At 44.4% G+C, this 25,764-nt stretch overlaps 1 long non-coding RNA gene across 4 annotated transcripts in view; it reads left to right on the top strand.

The window, feature by feature from the left end:
• LOC128335725 (uncharacterized) overlaps positions 1-25,764 on the top strand; it is a 399,851-nt gene that overhangs the window by 349,747 nt on the left and 24,340 nt on the right. For 2 of the 4 annotated variants that reach the window (XR_008311700.1, XR_008311699.1), the window contains one exon: positions 18,390-19,750. The exons of the other annotated variants lie outside the window; for them this stretch is intronic. This is a non-coding gene — a long non-coding RNA (uncharacterized LOC128335725). Of the gene's footprint in view, positions 1-18,389; positions 19,751-25,764 lie in introns of those variants that run through there. 4 annotated transcript variants of the gene reach the window in all.

The following is a 25,764-nucleotide window of genomic DNA, read 5'->3' as shown; positions in this document are numbered from 1 at the left end:
GCAGAAGGTTCCAAGTTCCCTCCCTACCAGCATCTCCAGGATAGGGCTGAGAGAGATACCTCGGAGAAGCTGCTGCCCTGTGTAGACAACACTGAACTAGATGGACCAAGGGTCTGCCTCAGTATACGGCAGCTTTGCTCTGTTCCTAACTGCAGCAAAAATGTAGTATTTACATCTCATTACAGGGCTCTGGAAAATAAACCAATTTCTAGACAAATAGTTTTGTCAAACCTGAGCCATAAAGCATCTAGGGACCGGCAATGATCTCTCCTTATGCCAAATGCGTGCTTGAAAAAGTGTTCACCAGAAGCCAAATATCCCAGAAACTGCACTGTATCTGCCGTTGTGACCAAGGGAACCCCCAAACTAACTAACTAAGGCATATAGTATGAGGTAGGCAAAAAGGACCCCCCAAACAAGGCCAATCTATCAGTGGCCAAAAAATTCCTACCCAGCCCCCCAAACAGGATGACCAGTGATAGCCCACACTATAGCCAGGGATGGGTGGAAGGGGTCACATCAAATCTGGATTGCGTTTGGGGTGGGCCGAGAGCTGCAACGGCAGCTCAAGCCCCTCCCCCAACTGTCCTCCAGCCAATGGCTGGATGCACCTTGCCTCGTGCCTTTTCAAAGGCCGGGGCAAAGAGCCCGCCCCCGACAAATCTACCATATTTATATACTGCTTGATACATGTCTCCCTAGGCGGTGATTCCAAAACAAGCAGATTCACATAGTAATTGACTTGTGTAAATCATGACTTGAGGTCAAATACCTTTGTGCTGTAATTAAGTGGGCTTGGGGTAGGCATCTTGGTTTATTCTTCAATGAGCATTAAGAAAGGAAAATGAATGGGAACAGCAACACAGGAGCTGCTATGTAAAAAACTAATAAATGGTAAATAATTGTAATCATAAAAGCATCTCCTTTCCCGCTCCAAGCCTTATCCCAAGCAATCAGAGTATATCATAATTTGTGGCACTTTATAGCAGAACAAAAAACCTGTTTGCTAGCATTTCGAATGTCCGGGACAGAATTCTGCTTTGTATCAAAGGCAGCTGGTTTTCTTATTCCAGTTCTTCCATCAGTGTCTGTTTCTGGCTCTGAACAATAAGGTACAAAAGATGCTTCAGTGCTTTGTCGTTCTACTTTTTCATTTTCCTCCCACAAAGTGGAAATCCTCCAAGGAGGACATCACCTGTACAGCGGTGTCTTTGTCTTAATGAGAATATCTGGCTGGTAATAATTTAATATGGTAGCCTGGGACGCCAGATAAACCTTTATGGGGATTAGTCCACCTTATATATTACTAGAGACGGATTCATCCAATGAGAGAGAGAATATTTATAAATATTTGTGTGTGACAGGAAAACAAAACAAAGCAAGCATTAAATTATTCATTTTCACCAGGCACAGGATGCACACAGTAGGTACAAGCTGTTGTGAGGTACCGAACAGTATTCATAAGCTGCTAGGACTCCTTGGAACATTCTCATCTACATTTATGTCTGGATTTTGAATGTCCAATTTTCTAGGGTTTTGTTTCCAAAGCCTGCACTGAGCAGGGGGTTGGAGATCAGGTGCATACAGCAGATAAAACCTTCAAAGATTAAAGATTGCATTCAAACTAGGAACACAATCCAGAAAATGTGGAGGATTTGTCCCTTTGGTTTCATGGGGGAAGTGAAGCACATACTTAAATCTCCTCCATGGGGTTAGCCGCAAGTTAAATGTGCAGAACTCATAGAGGAACGTCTTGAAAGGCGATGCTATAAAATTAAATGCGGTGGCTTCTCCACATCCTTGTTAATGCCTCCAGAAACTGCCTACTCCTCAACAATCCAGCAATTCATCTTGAAGTTGGGGCTTCTTAGTCAGCATGAGCTGGTTGGTGGCAGCAGTCAGGGAAATCAATATGTCAAACAGTCAAGTATGTGGGCCACATTCAGGTCATGAAAATGCAGTAAATTCTTATTGGCTCTGTTTTCAGGAAACCCTCCTTCGGCCATTGGTTGGTTCATCCTGGAGCTCATCCAAAATTGGATGTTACTTAGCTGGCTGTCCTCAGGGAGTACTCTGCATTGAAAATAGGAATCAGATCTGTGCAGCTAAGATGGCCTATGAAATATGAATAGGGCTGGTATTCTGGTGGGGGAGGAGAGCTGGTCTTGTGGTAGCAAGTATGGCTTGTCCCCTTTGCTAAGCAGGGCCTGCCTTGTTTTACATTTGGGTGGGTGACTACATGTGAGCGCTGTAAGATATTCCCCCCTGGGGGTGGGGGCCATAGCTCACTGGAAGAGCATCTGAATGCTTACATGCAGAAGGTCCCAGGTTCACTCCCTGGCTGCATCTCCAGGTAGAGCTTGGAAAGATGCCTGCCTGAAATCTTAGGAACATAGGAAGCTGCCATATACTGACTGAGGCCATAGGTCCATCTAGCTCAGTACTGTCTACACAAACTGGCAGCAGCTTCTGCCAATCAGGATAGACATACTGAGTCAGACCATTGGTCCAACTAACTCAGTATTAAGCCAGCTCCATATGTTCCTATGAGTTGCCTCCATTTGTTATAGCAGCAGTGTGGCAGCAAGTTCTCCTTGACTTCTCCCCATGCCTTTGCACTTTCATTCAGAGGAAGCATAGGGCCTATTCCAGAAGAACTTCCCACCTGATCAATCGTTGTCCTCCATCTAGGCTGGATGAGAAACAGATGGAACTGTAACATCATGCTTCTCAGGATCTAATGGTAGAGGGACATTGTGCATTTCCATTCCTCCAACACACAAGGAGACTTGCTAACATGTACGCAATGCCCTTTAGCAGGTGTTGGCAACATACACAGGGCTGAATGATCTCTTTCATACCCTTCCTGTGAGTTTATGCAGAATATCCAGTGGCAGGAGGAGAGGTAAGGACCTAGTAATTTACAGTTAACTAGCTTAACCTCCGCAGAACATCTGCGCGCTCGTACTTGATTGCTCCCCTCTCCCCTGCCACAGCCTCCTACTGCAGAGATCTCCCCACCCTCACCTGAGCTGCACTCCTGCTCCTCCTCCTCCATCCCATTACTTCCACCCCCCTCACCTCTCTCGGTCGTGGCTGCTGCATGTTGGCCAAGCTGCAGCTTCCTAACCCCAGAGATCTCTCCTCACCCAAGCCCTGCCCCGCTCCTGCTCCTGTTCCTGCCCACAGGAGCCTTTCATCTGGTTGGCCACTGTTAGAGACAGAGTGCTTGACATTTGGACCCAGCATGGAAATCTTGGGTTCAGTTAGCGTTTTTACAGAGATTAGGAGGTTAAATTACTCATGGCCATTGAAACAAAATGGAAGGTTAATTCTCTGAGGGTTAAAATAATTACACGTGGTCCAATCAAGGTTGTGTTTTGCTTGAATCTCTACGTGAGGATGTGTAGCAGGGCTGCGACAATCCCGGAAATGCAGATCTGTCACAGTTGTGAAAATACGAGTAGCTAGCTTGTCTCTGTGCTGCTGACATTTCTGAGGCAGGATAAAAACTCTTCTCAGAGCAGAATAATTGTTAAGTTTTTGACTGCTACTGGGAGTCGGAGATATTCTTTTCCCCTGAGCACTTCTGACTCAGTTGTCTAAACAAAGCAAACAAGTGAAAAATTAACTTTCCATGCTTTGAAGTTAATCTGTTTTTCCTATAGGCAATTCTCAGGTTCAAACAAAATTATCCTGTGCTTATGCCATGAAGAAAAAGTGCTTTTATGCCAAAAACAAAAAAGGGAGTTGGTTTTTCAGATAAGAGAAAGGAACTAATCTAAATAGCTGACAGGTTGGGGTGGAAGAACATTGCTTTTGTTGCAAATGGATCCTTATTCGGGTCTAAATGGAACAAAGGAAGAGTGGGAGGTGAGTTTCTGATATTTCTGTATCTCTTTGTAAGGCAGTGACTGATGTGTGTGTGTGTGTGTGTGTGTGTGTGTGTGTGTGTGTGTGTGTGTGTGTGTGTGTTGTTTGCATAAGGTGCTGGTGTACAGACACATGCAGTCACCTGGTATGATCTCAACATCAGCAAAGTACAATCTAAGTGCAATATACTCTTCTCCACAAAGGGGTTTGGTACACAGCTTGATCTCTTTGACCTGCCTCCCCCTCAGGAGTTTCAGGTCTTTTCCTGAACAAGTCATAGGCTTCCTACCAGAGATGGGCTCTGTCCCCTGCCTCTCCCTAAGTCTCACTTCTCTCTTCACCAGATAAGTCCCTCCTATTCACAAGTACTTTCTTGATCCAAGCCTCCAGCTCCCCTTCTCCCCTTCTCAACTCTTTGACAAACTGTCATCCAACTAACCAACTGATTTCTAACAGCCAACTCTCTCTCTCTCTCTCTCTTTCTCTCTCTGCTTCCTCTTGCATCCCAAGGAGTTCCTTGTCCCTCCTGCCAGGGTTTCACGTCTGCTGCTGCTGTCAATCATCCTCCTGCACAAACTTACACATTGCTACAAACATACATTCCAAAACACATATAACACAACATTTTTTTTTAACAGGCCACACTAAAAAATGCAAATCATCGCATGGACATAATCAAAACTGACATGGGGAGATGTCAAAACAGATTGTGAGCTAGAGATTGTAACTAAAAGAACTTGCAATTCCTTATTTTTATTTATTTTATTTTATTTATTCAATTTCTATACCACCCTTCCAAAAATGGCTCAGGGCGGTTTACACAGAGAAATAACAAACAAATAAGATGGATCCCTGTCCCCAAAGGGCTCACAATCTAAAAAGAAACACAAGATTGACACCAGTAACAGTCACTGGAGGTCCTGTGGTGGGGGTGGAGAGGGCCAGTTACCCTCCCCCCGCTCAATAAAGAGAACCACCACGTTAAAAGGTGCCTCTTTGCCCAGGTAGCACCTTATCACATTTTTTAACAATTCAGAATCATAACTCATGAACAACTACCCCTGTGAACAAACCATAGTTTTGATACCCACCATTCCTAAAAGAAAAGTAGGACTGTACAAAGCTTCAGGCTGGTGTTAGGAACCCAAGCCCAACAGGCTACTTCAGACAGATTTGGGTCCAATTGGTTTGAATTAGGCCCGCTTTACTTCAGTCCCCTTCAGCCTGCTTTGCCAGCCCTTCTTAAGATGTTTTCCCCCTCTCTACCTTGCTTATAGAGAGAATACAGGTGCAGTTGCAGCAATGCAGCTTCTCTTTGAAAAGAACAGCCAGAAGAGGGGTTATTTCCTCTTCCAGTAGCCCTGAGAATGTTGAAAAGGTTTTGGGGAGTTACAGTCTTTGGGGAGTCATAGTCTTTGGGGAGATATAGTCTTTTCGGAGGCTGTGGCCAAACCATTCTTCTATATCAGAGATATATCTAGCAAAACCATCACTCCCCTAATAATGTTCTTTGTCACCCATTTGCTCCCCCAAACTAGGTGTTTTAGAGTCACCACTAGCAATAGGTGGTTGTGTCAACAGTGCTTATGCAGGTTTCCACATTTGGGACAATGGAGAAATCTGCATAAATATAATTAATGCATAAGAGAATGCATAAGATAATTAATCCCACACGGTCAAATCAAGATTGTGCTTTGCTTGTAAGTCCTCAAGATGATAGTGCCCATTAGGAGTGTTGCAATCCAGGAATAACATGGGTAAATACATGTAGCTATATTGTCCCCATACTGCCAACGTGTGGGAAGGGCCTGATCCACAGATAGGTGCCTGAACTTGCCTCCCTTCTTCCTGAGTCGACCCACTGGGAGGGAGGCCTCCTGCAGCCAGGCGAGCAGTTAGTCTCCAGTATTGGAGTTCCACCCTGGTGTGGCATTTCCCCTGCTCCTGGGTGCAATAGATGGGGTTCTGGGGAGAGGACAGAGGACTCTGAGGGGCATCAGGTCATCTGAGCTCTAAAGGTCCTGCAAAGAGGAGCGACAAGCTCTTGATGTTCAAGGTCTGTTGGATTTAGGGGGATTGTTGGGGCTGGGGTGGTTTGGGTCTTGGCTGGGGTGTGCACCTCATTGCTTGGAAAAAATTCTTTGGACTGAACGTATTTCTTCTCAAACTTTCTCCTATGGAAAATTCTATGGAATAAAGGATCTTTCTACAAGGTTATCCATGACAAGTTATCCATGACAGTAATTGATATGTTTATTGTTGACTAAGCTTGAATTTCACGGTCAAAATTGGGAGCACTCTATTTATTAAAATGCTCATTCCAATAAAAAATTCTATTATCTTTTATGCATATAAAAAATTTATTGTACTACTTTGACTATGAGATGGGATGTGTAAATAGAGTTTAAAATAAGTGGGCAACCAGCTTTACAAAAGAAATTATTTTCCTTTCTTTGAAGGTCTCAAGAGCTATTTTTCTTAATTATTTTTGATGTTTTCTTTCTCCCAAGCAAGATTTTTTCCCCCTCTTTTTCCCCCTGAAATAGAAATAATTAACTGGCTTCCTTTTGAACAGATGTAAATTTCAAAAAGACGACTCCTCTGTAATTGTTCCTGTCATCCTAAGAGAAGGTATATTGCCTGAAATGTCAGGAACCATTAAGAGAAACAGTTTATGTATACACAGGCCCCCTTGAAAGAAATACATCTTTCATAAATAACTCGCATCCCGAAATTCAATGAGTCCTCCAGCTAGCTCCTTCCCTAAATTAACCATCAGTTACTACAGTACTATGCGAACCAGAGTGGCTTCCCTGCTGGCTTGCGACAGGCGAGGAAAGCAAACTTCTTAAAATGGCAGACTGTGCCGAGTTTAGTTTTAGATCGACTTTTGTATGACGGAGCCAGCTGGAAAATTGGATACAGCTATTCATGCAGAATGAAAAGAAATAGAGTGTGATTGTATTGTATTGTGGACAGAAGCTGGCAATGTCAAAAGATCATCACTTTCGAAAGGAACTATAGTGAGAACAGATGAATGGCTGGAACCTTTTCTTTCCCCGTCGTAAGTAGTTGATGATAATAACAGAGACAATCTCCAAAGTAGAAATGAGCACATTTCCCCGGATCTGCTTGTTTGGGTTCACTCCACATTGCTTTCCACTCCTATTGAATTCCAGTTTAACGACAGAATTGCTAGAATTAATTCTCATACAGGAACATGTGCAGTTTGCCAATGTAACTTCCAGTTCAGTTGTAGCACAGGCCTCAGCATGGCTAGTGTGCGTGTATGCATGGGCTGAACACTGCAGAAAAGCAGCCTCGAGGTCAGTGGTGTGGCAACGTTGTTGACAGCTGCCAATGTCCAAATGTTTTGGTGGGTCGTCACTGCTGCCACAGCCCATCACAGCCCCCCCTCCCGCCACATGCTGTGCTGGGCAGTGATGTCATTACACTGCAGATAACTTGCTCCCCTTTGCCGACCGTGGTGCTTGATGCGGTTGTATCTGTGGCTGCATCTTAATTCTTTTTTTTTCATATGTCGTGCTTTGAAGATGCACGATGAACTCCTGTTCAATGGTAAAACGTGACACAGAATGGGGCCTTCTCGATGTGAATGTGGAGAGGGGGATTTTTGCATTTTGGGGAAAAGACAGACTTGTGGTTTTGTTATGTCGCGTTGCTTTGCAAGAGGCAGGGAAACTGAATTGGAACAGCCATCTTAGGTTGCACAGTTGGAGCTGGAGTGGGACACCGAGTGTGCCCACCCAGCCTCCATGCCTTTTAGCCTTTCCTCAGGCTCTGCCTGTCACCTTTAATGGGGGCCATGGGAGAATCTTGCCTTTCATGCTGACTGGCTGTTGGATGGGTGGGTTTTGTTAATCCCATCAGCATGCAGGCTTTATATCCTATTTCTGATTGGTTTGTTTTGCTTTTCTTGTCACAACATGGGGTGGGCGGGGTTAGCTGGACAGCAGAAAATATAGGTTTGCTGAGGTGCATGGGAGGGGGTCCGGCACTCTCTTTTAAGGAGAGGCTGATCCTGGGAATGGTATTTGCCAGGGATGGTAGGAGGTCCCTGGTTTAACACCATGATTTGGAGGGGCTGGGGGCAAACCCTGACTGAAGGGGTTTGCTTGATCTGTAGTTTAGCTTCCAGCAGTTTCAGGGCTGTGGGGTGTTCTGACAAATATGCTGGGCCTGTCTGCTCACTCCCAGGAATGGATTTCAGATGAGTTAGTTCTGCCATCCAAGGAACCACACAAAACCTGTTGTATTCTATATATAGTTATTTATGTGCATGCTTAATGTTGTGGTGAAGCATTCCACCTGCACGTTACTTACTCACTTTACTTTGCTTCATTACAGTCATAGACCATAATTTCATCTGCCCCTTTTTACCCATATCTTGGTGTTCTGCCTGTTTCTCCATCTCAGTGCCAAGAATCCTGATGACTCTGTGCATTCAATAATAACGTTTTCCCACTCACCCCTGTTTTTATCAGTGCACACGTGGTTCAGTTTGGAATCCATCTGAGTGATCAAAAGGTTCAGTGAAATTTAGATAAAAAATATGGTCCCACCTAACCTTTCTGGAGTCAAGGCTCACTCATCTCAAAGGGAAATCAGTGAGACATATCTATAAGTTAATGGGTTCTGGGCTGCGGTTTTAGGAAAACGATTGAAATATTCTGGGGCATTTTTTTAAGCTTATGTTCAGTTTGCTACCTTTTCAAGATCTGACAGTATTACAGTAAAAGGCAAAAAGGGGGAGGGATTTGGACTGAAAGATCTACTGACAAGAAACTGTTATTCCCAATGCTGAGTCTCATTCCGATAGACGTCCTATTAAAATAATTGAGTTTTAGATATCAATATTTCCTTGTGCTTGCTAAGTACAGATTTAAATCTGCAAAGCTTCTGGACTTACTTTGAGATCCACATGCAGATCCTGCATTAAACTTTGAAAGTCATCCTGGCATTGACAGAAGGAGTAATAAGACACTTAGCCTGCATTTTAAAATACATTGGTGTTCACCCAAGAGCTGCAGAGGTTAGACAATCAGTCATTTGGTATGAATAATGCTTTAACTGAGAACTTTTCATTAGTTTAGGACTCCTAAAGCTGAAGGGCTACATCTCACAAGATCAAACTATCCTGCTGAGTATGTGAACTAACTCAGTGGATTTATGTAGAGTTGAGTGCAGTGAGACACTGTTACAATTGCTGCAAAAGTACCAGCTTGCAACTCAACCTACACCTAGTTCCAGGTCTACATCTTGTGACTGATAAGGAGAAATCAGCCTACCAGCCATGTAGGCAATTTGATAAAATTTTCTGGTTCTGGGAGAGGGAGGGAAGGAAGGAAGGAAGGAAGGGGGCAGAATAACAAAAACAGGGAGAGGGGGGGGATAGGCAACAAGGGATGCATGTGTGAACACCTGCACTTTCAGATAGGCTTCATTCTGGTTGATAAAATGGACATACTTTTCTTTCAGGCTTCATGCTGTGTTTCAAAATTGTTTCTCTCCCTTTTCCCCCTCAAGAGTTTTGACAACAGAAAAATGAAATCACTTTTTTTAAAAACACATGACATATTCAGTGCATTCTGCTTCCCCTGAAAAGAAAAGTATGATTATACAGTCCATGTCATGTGGGTTTGTCAAGAGGCTGTAGAGGGAAGCTGTGGTTCAAGATGGGAAGCCTCCCTTTGCAGCTTAATACCACGGTGTGAAGGAAATTTACATGTCTCCGCTACGGCTGCAGCGCAGTTTAATTTGAGAATGTGGGAGAACTCGGAAAGAGATTGTTCAAAGAATTACTCTTGTGAGACTGATTTACTTGGATGCTGAGAAACCTGTTCATTGATTCCACTCTATTATAGATGAGGAAAGGAACAGCCCTCTGCTTCTCTGCTACCTGCTGGTTATGATTCTCTTAGATTTTAAATGGGGGAAAGTAGGAAATTTTGTCTCACAAGAGTGTCAGACGTCAATAATTTGCATCTGTTTAAGAGCCTGTCATGGGCAACATCCGTCCAACGCCTCAAGGGACTCTCAGATTTATTTATTTTTTTGCTTAGTATATTCTGAATAATCTGCTTTTGAAACACAAAACCACACAAACAAACAAACAAAACAACAAAGAAGGCCAATGCAATTGCATACAATTTGGACTCATAATTCCCACCTCCTCCAATTTCAGGACAAAGGGTGGAAAAAGCAGACTGTAGCCTGTATCGATTGTCTATAACAATGTATTTGATTTAGTGGGGCTTGGAGTCTAGTGGGGGAAGCCGAACCTGCAACACTACCGAATTAAATATGGATGATGAAGGGAAGGGAAGGGTGAACCAAATGAAGTGTGCAGTGACCTGCTCAAGATCAAGATAAATGGGTGTGTGTGTGTGTGTGTGTGTGTGTGAGAGAGAGAGAGAGAGAGAGAGAGAGAGAACTGCAGCAGTAGAAAAGGGTTAAGGGTTGGACGACAGCCCCTTTTACCACAGGCAGGGCTGCACAACTTTGGCCCTCCTGCAGATGTTGGACCACAACTCCCACAAAGGAACATTGCCTTTGCCCAATGGAAAAATATTGCCGAAACAGCAGGGACCTTTCTAGAGCTCCTGGTGGCACAGTGGTAAAACTGCTGCCCTGTAACCAGAAGGTTACAAGTTCGATCCTGACCAGGGGCTCAAGGTTGACTCAGCCTTCCATCCTTCCGAGGTCGGTAAAATGAGTACCCAGAATGTTGGGGGGCAATATGCTAAATCATTGTAAACCGCTTAGAGAGCTTCCAGCTATAGAGCGGTATATAAATGTAAGTGCTAAAACAGAGAAGGATTTGCTCTTATTTCAGCAGGGAGCACGTTCCAAAGCCCTGGGGGCAGCCACAGAGAAGGCCAGGTTATTTATTTATTTATTTATCAAATTTGTACACCACCCCAAACTTTCATCTCTGGGCGGATAACAATAGTATATTGCAAGGTGCCACCAAACGAGCTGGCAGCAAACATAACCAAAGTTCTCCAAATGATCTTGATAGGTGGCAGGGTTCACGACAGAGAAGGCGCTCGCTTAAGTACCCTGGACCTAAGCCAATAAGGGCATTATAGGTAATAACCAGCACTTTGTATTTTGTTCAGAAACATATCGGCTGCCAGTGCAGTTCTTTTTGAATCTGTGTTATATGGTCCCTTCGGGTAAACCCAGATACCAATCTGGCTGCCGAATTCTGTACCAATTGTAGCTTCCGAACCAATTGTAGTTTTCCGTACAAAGGCAGCCCCATGTAGAGTGCATTGCAGTAGTCAAGCCTAGAGGTTACCAGCATATGTACCAGCATTTTAAGGTCATTTATCTCCAGAAATGGACGTATCTGGCATATCAGCTGAAGCTGATAAAAAGCACTCCGGGCCACTGCCTCAACCTGAGAAATCTTCCAGAGTTTCTGCCAGTCAGGGTAGATAATAAGATAATAATGTTCTCATGACCGATTCTTCTGGGGCTGGGGGGCAAGGGGATACCAAACTTGGGTACCAAACTCCTCTCCTCTGGCAGAGGCCAACTGGGATTGGAAGTGATCCCAGTGGTTCTCATGACCAGATCTACCCAGGTTAGCATTTTCCTACCCGGGTAGCTTTGGTCGTGAGAATGACCTAAATACTGAGCTAGTTGGACCAATGATCGGGCTCAGTATAAGCTTTGTATGTTTCAGCTGGCGGGGGGGGGCTGTTAAAGCGATTGCCGGCAGACCACTAAGCCTGGTACATTCTCTGGCATATACTCTGGACCTGGTTTAGATAAGTTGTTGCATTTCTAAGATGGATTCGGCACACTGGAAGCAATGAAAAAGGTCCACCTTCATGGACATCATCAAATGGAAGTACATCCCGCTAACTGGCACCTCGCCACTTTTCATTTGAGCAAATCTCAATTTCAGATCGGCATATCATTACAAATGCATGTCATCTTTTTGTTAATTCCATCAGCTTGGTTGGAGGGGAGATATAAAAAGATACTCTATCACCTGTGCAAGTGTCCCTGTGGATCAGATGAAACTGAACATTTGGCTCATATTTTACTTTATTGTAATTTTTATAGCATTCCACGTAGTAAATTGATTTTACTCCCTTTAGAGGGTTTACAGCAGGCCTGTTCAACTTAGGTCCCCCAGCTGTTTTTGGACTACAGCTCCCATAATCCCCAGCCACAGTAGCCAATACAGGAGGGCCAAAGTTGAGCAGGCCTGGTTTACAGGGAAGATCAATGGATTTTTATGTGACCTATCTCCTTGCAGGTAAGAGTATAGGTGTTACTTCCTGTGTTTTAAAATTTTGTGCCATTGCATACATGTCAAGTAATGGCAAAGGTTCCCCCTATCGGTTAGGTAAGGATGTGTTCCCAGTTTGGGTAAACTTCCTTTTATCTAAATGTAACCAGGACCATTGACAGACAGCTCATATATTCAGGGTAAATATTGGACTATAGTGCTGTAATCTGGCCAAGTACTGCAATAAAGAACTTTGCTTTGCTTTTGTTAGTTTTGGAGAGGTTCAACATCAGATCGCCACCAAATGGCTCAGCGTGGAAATGCTTGACTATCAAACAAGTTGCTAGTTCGAATCCCTGCTGGTACACCTATATTGGGCAGCAGTGGTATAGGAGGATGCTGAAAAGGCATCATCTCATAATGCATGGGAGGAGGCAATGGTAAACCCTTCCTGTATTCTACCAAAGACAACCACAGGGCTCTGTGGTCACTAGGAGTTGAAACCGACTTGATGGCACACTTTACCTTTAAACATCAGATCACTTCTTCATAAGGTAGTTTCCACTCATCATTGTACAGACACCTTATGATGTTATGTTAAACCCCTTCTGATGAAACATTGCTAATTGGGATCAGGACTTCTTCAAAAATCCACCCATGTTTTTGCCAGAGGAAAACTTCCAAATTTGCTTCAAACTTTGACGTTGCTAAAATCCAGAATAAAAATGCACATGAGTGTGCAGGACCCTCTGCAGGCACTTTTGAAACTATTTGGCATCTTCCGCAGTTATTTAATCCATGGAGAAATCCCCCTCTCCAAATCCCCCTGCAGGTGAAATATCAGGGGCGGTTCTCATCCCATACAAGGACATCTGTGCTTATTTATCACATTTACCTGAATCCTCAAAATAAATTCATTGGGTACACCATAAGATGGCAATATTTCTCTTTGAGAAACAGTTGGAGGAGAGAAGTACTGGAATTGAAACAAACTTTGCGTGGGATCACAATAGTGTGCCTCAAATCCTCTGTTGAGCTACAGTGACTATCTCACATTGTAATCTCTGTACAACCTTCCGTTTCATTTCATAATGGGTAATTAGAAATTTAATTAGTTGCAAATTCAGTGAATTTTTCTGCAATTTGGGGGGCTGACATGTCTTGTTTTGGAAATGGTTGCTTCACGCTCATAAATGAAGTATCCTCTTAATATTCTGGATGATACTTTAACTCTTATCTGTGTAGAACATAAGAAAATAAAAGTCAAAGGATGTGGGGCTGGTGATCAGGATCTTGAGTGTGATACAGACTCACTGTGTTTGGACTCACATGGGACTGAAGGTGCTTTCCAGGATACTTACCAGAAGGCCTGGTACACCAAAGAATGCAAACGTATCATTAAGAGAAAAGCTTCCCTGAGAGGAATCAATAGGCAGAGCAGGCCAGATGCCTCCGCCAGATTTTAGGGCTTTGCTACAAGGCACCAAATTATTAGTCAATTCCATTTTCACTACTAAGTTTGAAAGGTGCTATTGTGTCTCTGTCCTTTCATAAATTAGAAGAGGTTTATGCATTATTGATTTATTTGCTACATTTCTATCCCACTCTTTCTCCAAGGAGCCCAGAGAGGCCTACATGGTTACGTTTATCCTCACAACAACCCTTTGAGGTAAGGTAGGCTGAAAGATAAGTGACTGGCCCAGAGTTTCATGGCTGAATGGAGGTCTCCCTAGTTCTGGTCAGTTCAGTTCAGTTTGTTTCGTTCTAGTCCTAGTCCAACACTCTAACCGCTACACAAACAGATTTGAGTGGGGCCTATTGATGGAGAGATAGTGCAAGAACAGTGCACAGCGTTTAATAATGCACTTGGTCACAGCAGCATATTGGTCACAACCAATTTTAAAACCAAGTATTCAGTTGTGGGATTGGATGTCTGTGATATTTTTCTTGATGGCTCAGGAACCTAAAAGTCTTAGGCTAACCTTATTTGACATACAGGTCAGAATGGATCAGTGTATGGAACGGGATGCGTGAGACCAGAGTGCTTCTGGCTTTTCTCACACTACTCTCAGTAAACTATGAATGTGTGGTAGGGGTATGTATGGAAAACCTGGTTTGGTTTTAGTAGACCCGGACTCGAACTGAACCGGGTCCGGTCCGGTTCTGCGCACACTAGAGCCAGGCCCAGTCTGTCTCGAGTCCAAACTGGTTCAGTCCCAGGTTGGAAGAGAGGGGGGACAGATTTTTTTAAAAAAGAAAAGAATGGTGGACCTCCCACCACTGCAGGGCTTCAGGGGGCGCTATGGAGTAGTCATATGGATAACTAAAATAGTTATCCGTGTGATCTGGGTGTTGGTATGCTAACACCTAATGAAGCTGTAATTTGGCATAAAAGTTTCCATTGTGAACTTAATGTTAATTAACAACTCATTCTTAGAATCATGCAGCGTGAGAGATTTGGGGGGTTTATTTTGACAGCTTTCATTTCTAAGTGGCTAATTAAAACGGTTTGGCTGACACCATAGGCATACATCTGGCAGCTGTATTCTCCAGTAATTCCCCCCCCCCTCATTTCATTGAAGGTATCTTGCGAGCTTAAATTAGAAAATGGATATTTGTGGGTTGTTGTACTCCCTAGCGTAAACCTCTGAATGGAGTCAGTACTTGGCTCGTAAGTTTATTGTTTCACAGACTGGCGACAGGATCTACAATACTAATCTAATGGAGCATTAGCATGCATGATGTCATGTCATCTGATGGAAGAGCTTAGCGTACACTCAAGCAGGCATTGCAGAGCTGCAACTGAAATTTTGCCTACAGTGAAACCGGGAGGAAATTGTGGAGGGCAAAGATCCTGCCCAGGAACCTCAAGGGAAGCCCAAACAATGTTGATATGGCTGGATAAAATTCTTGTCTTGGGGAGTGGGTCTGTGCACCACTTCATGGTGACTAGATTTTGTGTCTGGAGAAATTCAAAGCAAATTTAAGAGTTTCTCCTCAGGCAGGTCAGTTGCTGAATTTCAAGGGAAGTCAAAGGAATGCCAAAAAGACTAGCGACATTTCTCAGGGAGATTCCACACATTCCCCGAATTATTTTGTGCCTGTCTTTTCATTGATGTGAATGAGGAAGACTCTTCATTTTGAAGTCCCATGTGATCATCACAGAAGGTTCTAGACCAGGGCTGCTCAACTTCGGCCCTCCTGCAAATGTTGGCCTATAATTCCCATAATCCCTGGCTATTGACAGCTGTGGTGGGAGATTATGGGAGTTGTAGTCCACAAACAGCTGGGGGGCCAAAGTTGAGCAGTTCTGTTCTAGACTGAAGGCAGTATTACAAGAGGGAGCTTGAGTACACATTCTTGGATTTCCCCATAAGGTATTTAATACCCCTTTGTGGGGGAAGAATAGCTCAGTTGCATGAACAGGGTCCCACGTGGCTTCCCTGGCATCTCCAGTTGAAAGGAGCTTGAACAAAAGACCACAACTGGAGACCTTGAGGAGCTACATCCAGTCCAACCAATGCAGTACAAGGTAGCTTCATATCTTCGACAACATGCCAGTATCTTCTTATTTATTATTTATTTCTGCTCCTATGTAAACCACTTTGAGCACTTTTGTTAAAAAGTAGTATATAATAATAATAATTATTATTTGTTGTAGTAGTAGTAGCCACCTAATGGCGCAGCGGGGAAATGACTTGACTAGCAAGCCAGAGTTTGTTGGTTCGAATCCCCACTGGTGTGTTTCCCAGACTATGAGGAGGACACCTATATCGGGCAGCAGCGATATAGGAAAGTGCTGAAAGGCATCATCTTACACTGGACGGGAGGAGGCAATGGTCAACGCCTCCTGTATTCTACCAAAGACAACCTCAAGGCTCTGTGGTCACCAGGATTCGACACCAAGGAGGAGAGCTGATCTTGTGGTAGCAAGCATGACTGGTCCCTTAGCTAAGCAGGGTCCACCCTGCTTGCATATGAATGGGAGACTTGATGTGTGAGCACTTTAAGATATTCCCCTGGGGGGATGGAGCTACTCTGGGAAGAACATCTAGGTTCCAAATTCCCTCCCTGGCAGCATCTCCAAGATAGAGCTGAGAAAGACTCCTGCCAGCAACCTTGGAGAGGCCACTGCCAATCTGTGAAGACAATACTTAGCTAGATGGACCAATGGTCTGATTCAATATATAGCAGCTTCCTATGTTCCTATGACTTGACGGCATACTTTACTTTAGTAGTAGTAGTAGTAGTAGTAGTAGTAGCAGTAGTGCCACCAGAAAAAATGATAGAAATGCAGCCCAGGAATTGTTGTGTCATGTTTAATCTTGGTAAATCACCACTGGGACCCTCAGTGTTTTTGATAAAATACATATGCACCACACTTCCAATTGGCACCAAAGGGTTACAGGCAGCTGAAGAGTTCCTCGGCACACTCACTCTGAGTGCATTTCCACCGCAAAAGCCTTTGAATGTCAATTCATAGTCAAGCATCTGTTAATGAATGAGTTGTCAACCGTCCTGTTGCCAAGCTCTAGTAGCTCGAGGTGTTGCTTCACGTCTTTGCTTTTCAGTGTTTGTCATCTGCTGTTTGTGAGAAAGAGTCCAAGTGGTAAGGCATATCTCTTAAATACGTTATTTAGAAGTGCTTAATTAAATGTTAAGGGGGTGGCAGGGGGAGGTCCATATGCCTGGTTCTATTTTCTTGTTTACTAGACTTTAAAAGACCAGCGGAAGGCATTTTCGAAATATCCTCAAGAAATCAGACTGGCTGAGCCAAACTATGACTTGTTCATGTAAATACTTGATCAGCCACAACACCATGAAGAACAACTCCTCCCTCCCTCCCTCCCTAAATCCCATTGGCATGCACTGGTGGGGTTACTTAGAGTGGAACTGAAGACTTGCTGTCCCAAGTATGAGAGAAAATAACTCTTTGTTCCTGCCCATTCTTTAAGGTCCTCTTCAGAGGCTTTCCTCTGGGTGTCACTGCCTAAAATGGCTGGTGGGAGGAAATCTGGTCTTGTGGTAAAGGTAAAGTGTGTCGAGTTGATTTCAAGTTGATTTCAACTCCTGGTGCCCACAGAGCCCTGTGGTTGTGATTGGTAGAATACAGGAGGGGTTTACCATGGCCTCCTCCCACGCAGTCTGAGATGATGCCTTTCAGCATCTTGGTATATCACTGCTGCCCAATATAGGTGTTTCCCATAGTCTGGGAAACATACCAGCAGGCATTCGAACTGGCAACCGCTGACTTGCTAGGCAAGTCATTTCCCCACTGCACCATTAGGTGGCTATGGTCTTGTGGAAGCAAGCATGAATTGTCCCCTTTGATAAGCAGGGTCCTCCCTGGTTTGCATTTGGATGGAAGACTACATGTGTGAGCACTGTAAGATAGTCCCCTAAGGGGATGGAGCCACTCTAGGATGAGCACCTGCATGCTTCCATGCAGAAGGTTCCAAGTTCCCTCCCTGGCATCTCCAGATAAGGCTGAGAGAGACTCTGGCCTGTAACCCTGGAAAAGCCACTGCCAGTCAGTGTAGACAATTCTGACCTAGATGTACCAATGGCCGGACTCATGAGAAAGCAGATTCCTGTGTTCTTATGGCATGGCCTCCCTAGGTAGACCTACCTGGCAACGTCTTTGCATACGTTTAGGCACCAGGTTAAAGCTTTCATCTTCCAGCAAGCTTTTAACTTGTAATTGCTAGCCATCTTGATTTCTGCTGGCTCTGTATCTGCTTACTAGCTGTTTTAATGTTCTTAGTTGTTTATATTTGGTTTATTAAAATTGTGTTAGATTTTGGTTTTAATGATGTCCAATCTTCCTGTGCACATCACAAGGACATTGGGCAGTTGAGTGGAATATGAATAAATTGGTATGGATAGTGGCATGGTCTCTAAAATGATTTTTTTAAAAATGCAATTGATTAAAAAATATATTTTTGGCCGGGTGGGGGGAGTCATTACTGCAGTTACATGATCTTTTTGCACTAGCACAATTTTGCTCCTTGCAGAAACACTCAGTCTGGATGGCACGTACTGCATTTTGTATGTGGCCTTTCCCTGCTGTTGATATGGAGACTTGGTTTATTTGGTATCTGCCGTATATTGAATTTGAATCTGCATTGCTTATATTGAGTTTCTTACTTTCAGTGTTGTTTTACCATTTGCTGTAAGCCACCAACTGTGCTGTTCATATGAATCTGAATCTCATACAGCTTCATTATCTCAATAATGCACATTTCAGATCTCGTTGTGTCAAGCCTCGTTTGGCAGGAAGCAAGGAGGACACAACGGAAGACATACCCTTGCCAAGGATTGCTTACAATTTGCCTAGATGAATCAGGGAAGAGCCATAACAGACGCCAGAGGTTACACAAAAGAATGAGGACAGATTTTTATCCATACTCTGCACTGTAAAAAAACAACAACAGATGACTACTATGCAGAGTAGAGATTCATCTTAATGTTACTTGCAATTGCAGCAGAACACAAATGCATGTACGTCTCAGCTGATGGCTTTCACATTTGAAGAAGGAGCCATCATGGATCTGCCTGTAGAGATAGAATGTCCATATCCCTCCATATTAGCCTCCAAATTTGAGTGACTTTCAGGTATCTGGGGGACTTTCAGGTAAGGCACACCAGCCATTCCAGGAGGTACAGGTTATTCCGTTTTAAGGGAATATCATGCTGAAGGTCTTTCGGAAATGAACTCTTTGCAACAACTGTTCCCTCATCGGCAGAAGAGAAGGGAGTTAAAAGAAAGAGGGTGCCTTGCTAGCCCTGCCCAGTAAGTGGGAAGAGTGGCTTGCTAACGTTGTGAGCTGTCCCTGATTTCAGGGGCAGGACGGAGGGACAAAAAATAGCAAGCTACTTCTAGCCAAGGGGAAGTATGACACAAAACGAAGACTCTGCAAAAGTCTATATAAAAATGAAACCGTGGAAAATTATGAATTCATTGTCTCACCTTCAGGAACAAGGGCAGCTAATTCAGAATTCTGGGATCTGGGGAAACATTTGGATAAGGAGAATTCCAGAATCATGTCTAATGTGAACTGGCCTCTGGATGTAAATGATGATGCACATTCATCCAACTAGTTGTGTGTGTTTTTAAGTGGTTGAACAACAGTTAACGGACACCAGTGACACAGAGCTCTGACCCCCTGAGACTTACAAATTCACTTTGCTGTTTAATTAAGCCCTTTTGGGGTTGCATTTTATTACAAGATTAATGCTGATCTCATTGATGGATGTGAAGATTATTATTTGCCTTTTATCACTTAGTAATTTAGTTCTGCGTGTAATTTACTGCTCTGTCTTTTATAGTAAAATAGATCAAGGAAAGTTTCCATTAATCTTGCTCTTTTGGCAACCATCTACATTTAACATTGTGAACAGCCATCAATAGAAGCAGTGTATTAAGGCGAACAATGACAAAGGAAGAATTTAATTTGGTCGTTAGCTTGGCTTCAAAAATGTGTTTAGAATGGTGACGAAGGCTGCTTCCCATTATAGCCCTAAGTAACACTTTAAAATGTCATTTAATTTGTCAAAGGTCTAATTACAATGTAACCTGCAGGACAATATACTGCTTTGACCCTAAGACTTCGTATCCAGTGCTCCTTTATTTCTCTTTGCTGTCACAGCAGACGGAATTGAAAGGTACCAAGTCTCCTTTTCAAACAAGTAAACTTCTAGATGGCTCACAGTTTACGACCACGTAGGCCAAGGACAGCCAACTGATGTCTCATACACAGCTTGAGATTGGGGACTCTGTCCTGGACTGTGGCATGCAAAGAATGAAATTCAGGAAAATATTGGCTGACAAGATGCACGGCATTACGTGTCCTTAATATTGTGCTGCGGGGCTGCTTGGAGAACCATGTTGGGGTTATGCAAAATAGGTGCTTGTGCAAGCAGGACCTCTGCAGGTTTTTGCCATTTTCTCGAATGTGGAAAGCTGCAGAAGCACGGCTTGTGCGTCCGCACATTTTGCATGGGAGTGGGGATTTTGCTATAGATTCAGTTTTTATAGAGGTAAGGTAATTAATGTTGCTCATTTATTTACCTCTTGAACAAAGCTTGCTTGACACTTGGGCAGTTCACACGATCACCATTAGGGTAGGAGGGGCCTCCTATTCTAATTCAGGAGCTGGGACATACTCCAGTTTTTGATTGACCATGTACTAGATAAAAACAAGGCCAGAGGTGAGGTGTGTGTGCTGTCAGTCAGGTCTCAGCTGGGTAGGACAAGTACACCCAACCCAGATTCCATCCCCAGTTTCTGAACAAGTTAGGTAGGGAAATCACCCTAACCAACTGGGGCCTGGCTGACAATCAAGCCCCTCCCCCATCCCCAATCACAGACCTTTATTTTATCTCACACACAATTAAAATTCCAGAGCACACCCAGCTCCCAAATCAGGGTAGGAGGCTTGCTGAATGATCAGCGGGTGAACTGCCCTGTTTTCAAATGTCTTCAGAGAACAGGCCAGATTCCTCTTAGAATAGACTTTCCTTTTGGATTAAGTCAGAACTCCCAGTCCACTTTCTCTTCCTGTCCAAGACAACGTGCCAGGGAAGACTAGGGTGGGGAGAGAGGGCAGTACCAGCCCAGCTGAAATCTGCAGGGGGGGTGACCCCCCATGCCCCTTCACAAATGCTCTCACCAAGGCCAGGTCCTGGCCAGGAACGAAGGGGATGGCACGAATCCGGGGAGGCCGGAGGAGTACCCACCTGACTGCACTGGCTTCCACTGCTTGTTCTGGGGTAGAGGAGTGAGTGAATGAGGCTTCTTTAAACAACAGAGGTATTTTAAAGTAATGAATTCAAGCTATAGGATCCTCATTTATGATGTGCTTCTCCTGCCCTGGACCCTGACAATGATGCATTTTGGCGGGGAGTTGAATTTTTTGCCAAGCCACCTAATGGCGCAGTGGAAGCAACCTGCCTAGAGAGCAGGAGGCAGTTGGTTCAAATCCACACTGGTGTGTTTCCCAGAATATGGGAAACTCCTATATCGGGCAGCAGCGATATAGGAAGGTGCTGAAAGGCATCATCTCAGACTGCGCGGGAGGAGGCAGCGGTCAACCCCTCCTGTACTCTACCAAGAAAACCACAGGGCTCTGTGGGCGTCAGGAGTCATCACCGACTCAATGGCACAACTTATCCTTAAAAATTGTGTGCTACATCACAATTCCCGTATTTTCCTGATGCTTACACTGAAATAAAACCCTAACTCTATGAAACCGCACATGTACTTAGATCTTCATTGTAGAGCCTGCTACATATTGCTTCCTGGTAGAAATATGAAAGGTGTGAAACAGGACTTTCTCAGCAAGGGCCCCTCTTGGTAATATCTCTTCCCTGGAATATCTGACTGGCTCTCTCCATTACTGCTTCCAGATGCCAACTGAAGACAGAGGCTGCAATGACAAGGAAATAAGCAGTGTAGTCCCAATGAAATTAAAAGGACAAGTTAGGCAATACCTAATGCCCTTTTAATTTAAATGGGATTACTTTGAGTAATTTTCATCACGTCAGCCAATATTATTTGAGTGTGCTTTTGGCCTTGATAGTAATTGATGATCTGTTCAGTCCTCCTGTGTGGGAGTGTGTGGAAGTTATTGTTGATGGTTTTGTGACTTCTCTCTTTTAATTTTGCTGATTGGTCACTTTTTTTTGTAATGATGGTGCATTAGATTTATCTCTTTGTGAAATTAAAAATCTATTGCCAGAGACCCTGATGGCAGTCAGTAGATAATACTGAGCTAAATGGATTAATGGTCTGACTTGGCATAAGGAAGAAGGTATAAGGAAGGTATGAGTTCCTTGGTATAAGGAAGGACGACAGCTGGTCTTATGTGTAAAGGCAAAGTGTGCCGTCAAGTCGATTTCAACTCCTGGCACCTACAGAGCCCTGTGGTTTTCTTTGGTAGAATACAGGAGGGGTTGACCATTGCCTCCTCCTGCGCAGGATGAGATGATGCCTTTCAGCACCTTCCTATATCGCTGCTTTCCAATATAGTACCAGTGGAGATTTGAACGAGCAACCTTCTGCTTGTTAGTCAATCTCCTCATCCCAATTGGCTCTCCTACTGACCAACATTACCTCCATCTTGTCCGGATTCAGTCTCAGTTTATTAGCCCACATCTAACCCATCACGGCCTCCAGCCCTCGATTCAGGACATCCACTGCCTCCCTAGGATCAGGTGACAAGGAGAGATAGAGCTGAGTGTCATCTGCATATTGCTGACAACTCAGTCCAAGTCCCTGGTTTCATGTGGGTGTTCAACAGCACTTCAGCAATTGGTGGCCGAAGTGTCAAAGTTGTGCTGGGGACTTGCGTGATCACAGCCCATATTCTTAGCCACCGTGATGTCACCACCTTTCCAAACCAGAAATATTAGCACAGATGGCGCATCTCAGGAGATCCACACATCCGAGCCCTTAGCTGCAACTCCAGTTCCAAATCAGGTGCTCTGGGGCAGAAAACACCTTCCAGGGGGTCCCTGCTTCTGCTCTCACCTAGCCCTAACCAGATCCTTTTGCAGACTCTTGTGCACCATCACAGTGCCACATTCCTCTGAGAAAAGCAACATCGTTAGGGACTAAAGGATATTTACAATGTGTTAACCTTTAGATGGAGCTGTTTCTCCTTGTATCATATTAGCATGTCGATATTTTGTTTAGTTACCAAGACAAATAAAAACACACAGCTTCATGCCATAATCCAGGGATGGAATTGGGGAGAAAAACAAAACAGAACAGGCTTTTGCCCCCCCACCAAACATAAAAATGCTTCCTGTTTCAGCCTGCTGCTACACCTCTCTGTGCATCTCAAAATAAAACTCCATATGTAATTGCTGCGTTCTTTTCATTTTTAATTGTTGGATTCCTTTCAGGGATGACACCACAATGGAAACTAATAAAGCACAGAGAGGCTAGTCTTCAAATGCTGTTCTGTTTGGAGAGGAATGTTCACAATGATCATTACAAAGGCAGACAAGAAACAGGGCTTTGGACGCTATTAAAGTTTATACCATTAAAGCACTGCAACAAAAGCCAGAGAGATGTCTTTGGCATAGGAGGAAGCACTCAGGGGTCAGAGGGGGGTCCATTGGTGGCCTTTCTCAAAGCCAGAAGTGGGACAGCCCCCCCCCGCCCCCTGCCCGACAACCCAGGTTATCAGCCCGGATCTGGGATACCCAATTGCAGCAATGCAGCTGGCAGTTCTGGTGAGGAGACAGGGCGAGAAGACCTGACGAGCAGCAAGACCCTGAACAACCCCATGCCACCAGAACCCCCTACAAGAAACACAATAAATGCCTCCAGTTCAAAGAGTAGGATCAAATCAGGGATCCAAAATTAACAAAGTCCTAATAAAAGTAGGATCAAATTGAATTAACAACCATTGAATTAACAACCATTCTTGCCACATGCTGATAGAAGAAAATCAAGTCACTCAGCATTTGCAAAAAGGAATAAAGGAGGAGCACCCTTGGACTAGGGGCAGCCTTTTCATGAGGCATGGCGAAAAGGTCATCTCAGGCGACAGGTGCCCCAATCCACCTGTTTGGCCATCACCCACCTGACTCCTCTCTGTCGCCTCCTCTCCTTCCTTTCCTCCTCCTATGAGTATTTATGTACCACAAAGTTAAAGAAAAATAGATAGATAGATAGATAGATAGATAGATAGATAGATAGATAGATAGATAGATAGACAGACAGACCAGATGGCTTCCAGTTCCCCCAAAGGTTCACAATCTAAAAGAAATGTAAGGCAGACACCAGCAACAAACACTGGAGAGATATTGTGTTGCGGCTGGAGAGGGCCAGTTACTCCCCCCTTGCTAAATATAAGAGAGGCACCATTTCAAATGTGCCCCCTTGGCTCAGTTAGCAGGGGTGCCTCTGCTGTGATGGGATGCATTCCATGAAGGCACAGCTCACCCACTGCTGTTCCCCCAGTAGTTCCTCCATCTCCACTCTTTCCTTTCCTCCTAATAGGAGGATTAAGCTGGCTGCTGCAGCAGGACATGTGGAGGGAGACCGTTTGCAGCTCCTCAAGAAGGAGAGCTCGTCTTTTAGTAGCAAGCATGACATAGCTAAGCAGGGTCCACCCTGGTTGCATTTGAATGGGAGACTACACGTGAGCACTGTAAGATATCCCCTTAGGGGATGGAGCCACTCTGGAAAGAGCATCTGAGGTTCCAGGTTCCCTCCCTGGCAGCATCTCCGAGATAGGGCTGAGATTCCTGGCTGCAACCTTGGAGAAGCCGCTGCCACTCTATGTAGACAATACTGAGCTAGATAGGCCAATGGTTTGACGCAGTATATGGCAGCTCCCAATGCTCCTATGTTCTTCTCTAGCTGCCTTCGAAGCCTCCAGGAGTCAGATATGACCTACGCAAGATATGAAATGGATGCAGAGTGGGAAAGGGCTACCAACAACCTTTTCTCTTTGCCCTGCCTCCCCCTTTAAAGTCTTCAGTGGGGTAAAGTGCACCCAGCCATGGGGCAGGGTGGGGTTTGGAGCTTCACTGCTGGTGCCCAGAGACCTGGGACTGCTACTGCCTCTTTGGCAGGAAAAGATAACCTCGAGGCTCCTTCAATGAATATGCCTTTATTACAGGTGATAAAGTGGTAGAAAAGGTCCATCTTGAATTGGATTCAGAAGAAAACAGCAGAATAATGCAGTTGGAACAATACTGGTTTTGGTTTAGTGCATCCTGATTGTTGGGAGAGACACTGTCTCCTGTCTGAAAACTTGGAGAGCCACTGCCAGTGAGTATACATAGCTAGAAGGACCAAGGGTCTGACTTGGTATAAGGCAGTTGGCTATGCAACTATAGGGATTATTCCTGGTAAGTAGGGGCATGTTTATTCACACCTCCCCACCTTCATCAGGAGGTGACCACCAGCATAACTTGGCACCAGCTGCAGCTTTGGATTCATCTCAAGTGCAGCCCTGCACAGAAACGGTTGCAGGGGAATTGAAGTCCCTCTTCCATTGGCATTAGCAGGCTGTGGGGGTGAGCTGTTTGACTCTTCACCAGATCTGACAGCATCACTCTGCAGCTTGGATCAGTTCTCAAGGTGACTCTGAAATTTGCCAAGGGCTCATTTGCTGCCTCCTTCCAAAACACGGAAGACTTTGTCGATATCTTCAAGGCTAATAAAATCTGTTCCATGGACTCTGCCAGAGCAGACCGGTTTCCTTTTTCTTGTAGAGAGCAAGGCAAGGGCTTGGATCTGAGAAGCCCTTGATGGTTAGAATGGACTGGCCTCCTCCTTTTTTGTCATGGCATGGTAGCAATAGCTACCAGTTGATTTCATGCATGCACCTGTCCAAGCCCATACACACTCACACCTGCTGCTACACTCGGCTGCAGCCATAGCCACAGTCATGTAATGTGCAGGATTCACAACCTTCTCCCTCTATACAGCATGTCCAGTATTCTTCATTTCCTCTTTCACATCCTGCCCCTTCCCATTATTAGACCACTTTACCACAAGGATAAAGTGGCCGCAAGTCAAGAAATACGCCACAAGTCAAACAAAGAGGTTTACCACAAGTCAAGAAATGTGCCGCAGACTAGCATTTGGTAGGGTTGCA

This window comes from Hemicordylus capensis, chromosome 11 (assembly GCF_027244095.1).
Source record: "Hemicordylus capensis ecotype Gifberg chromosome 11, rHemCap1.1.pri, whole genome shotgun sequence".
Classification (NCBI taxonomy): domain Eukaryota; kingdom Metazoa; phylum Chordata; class Lepidosauria; order Squamata; family Cordylidae; genus Hemicordylus; species Hemicordylus capensis.
Note: the sequence above shows the minus strand (reverse complement) of the source record. Positions and strands in the feature narration are given on the sequence as shown.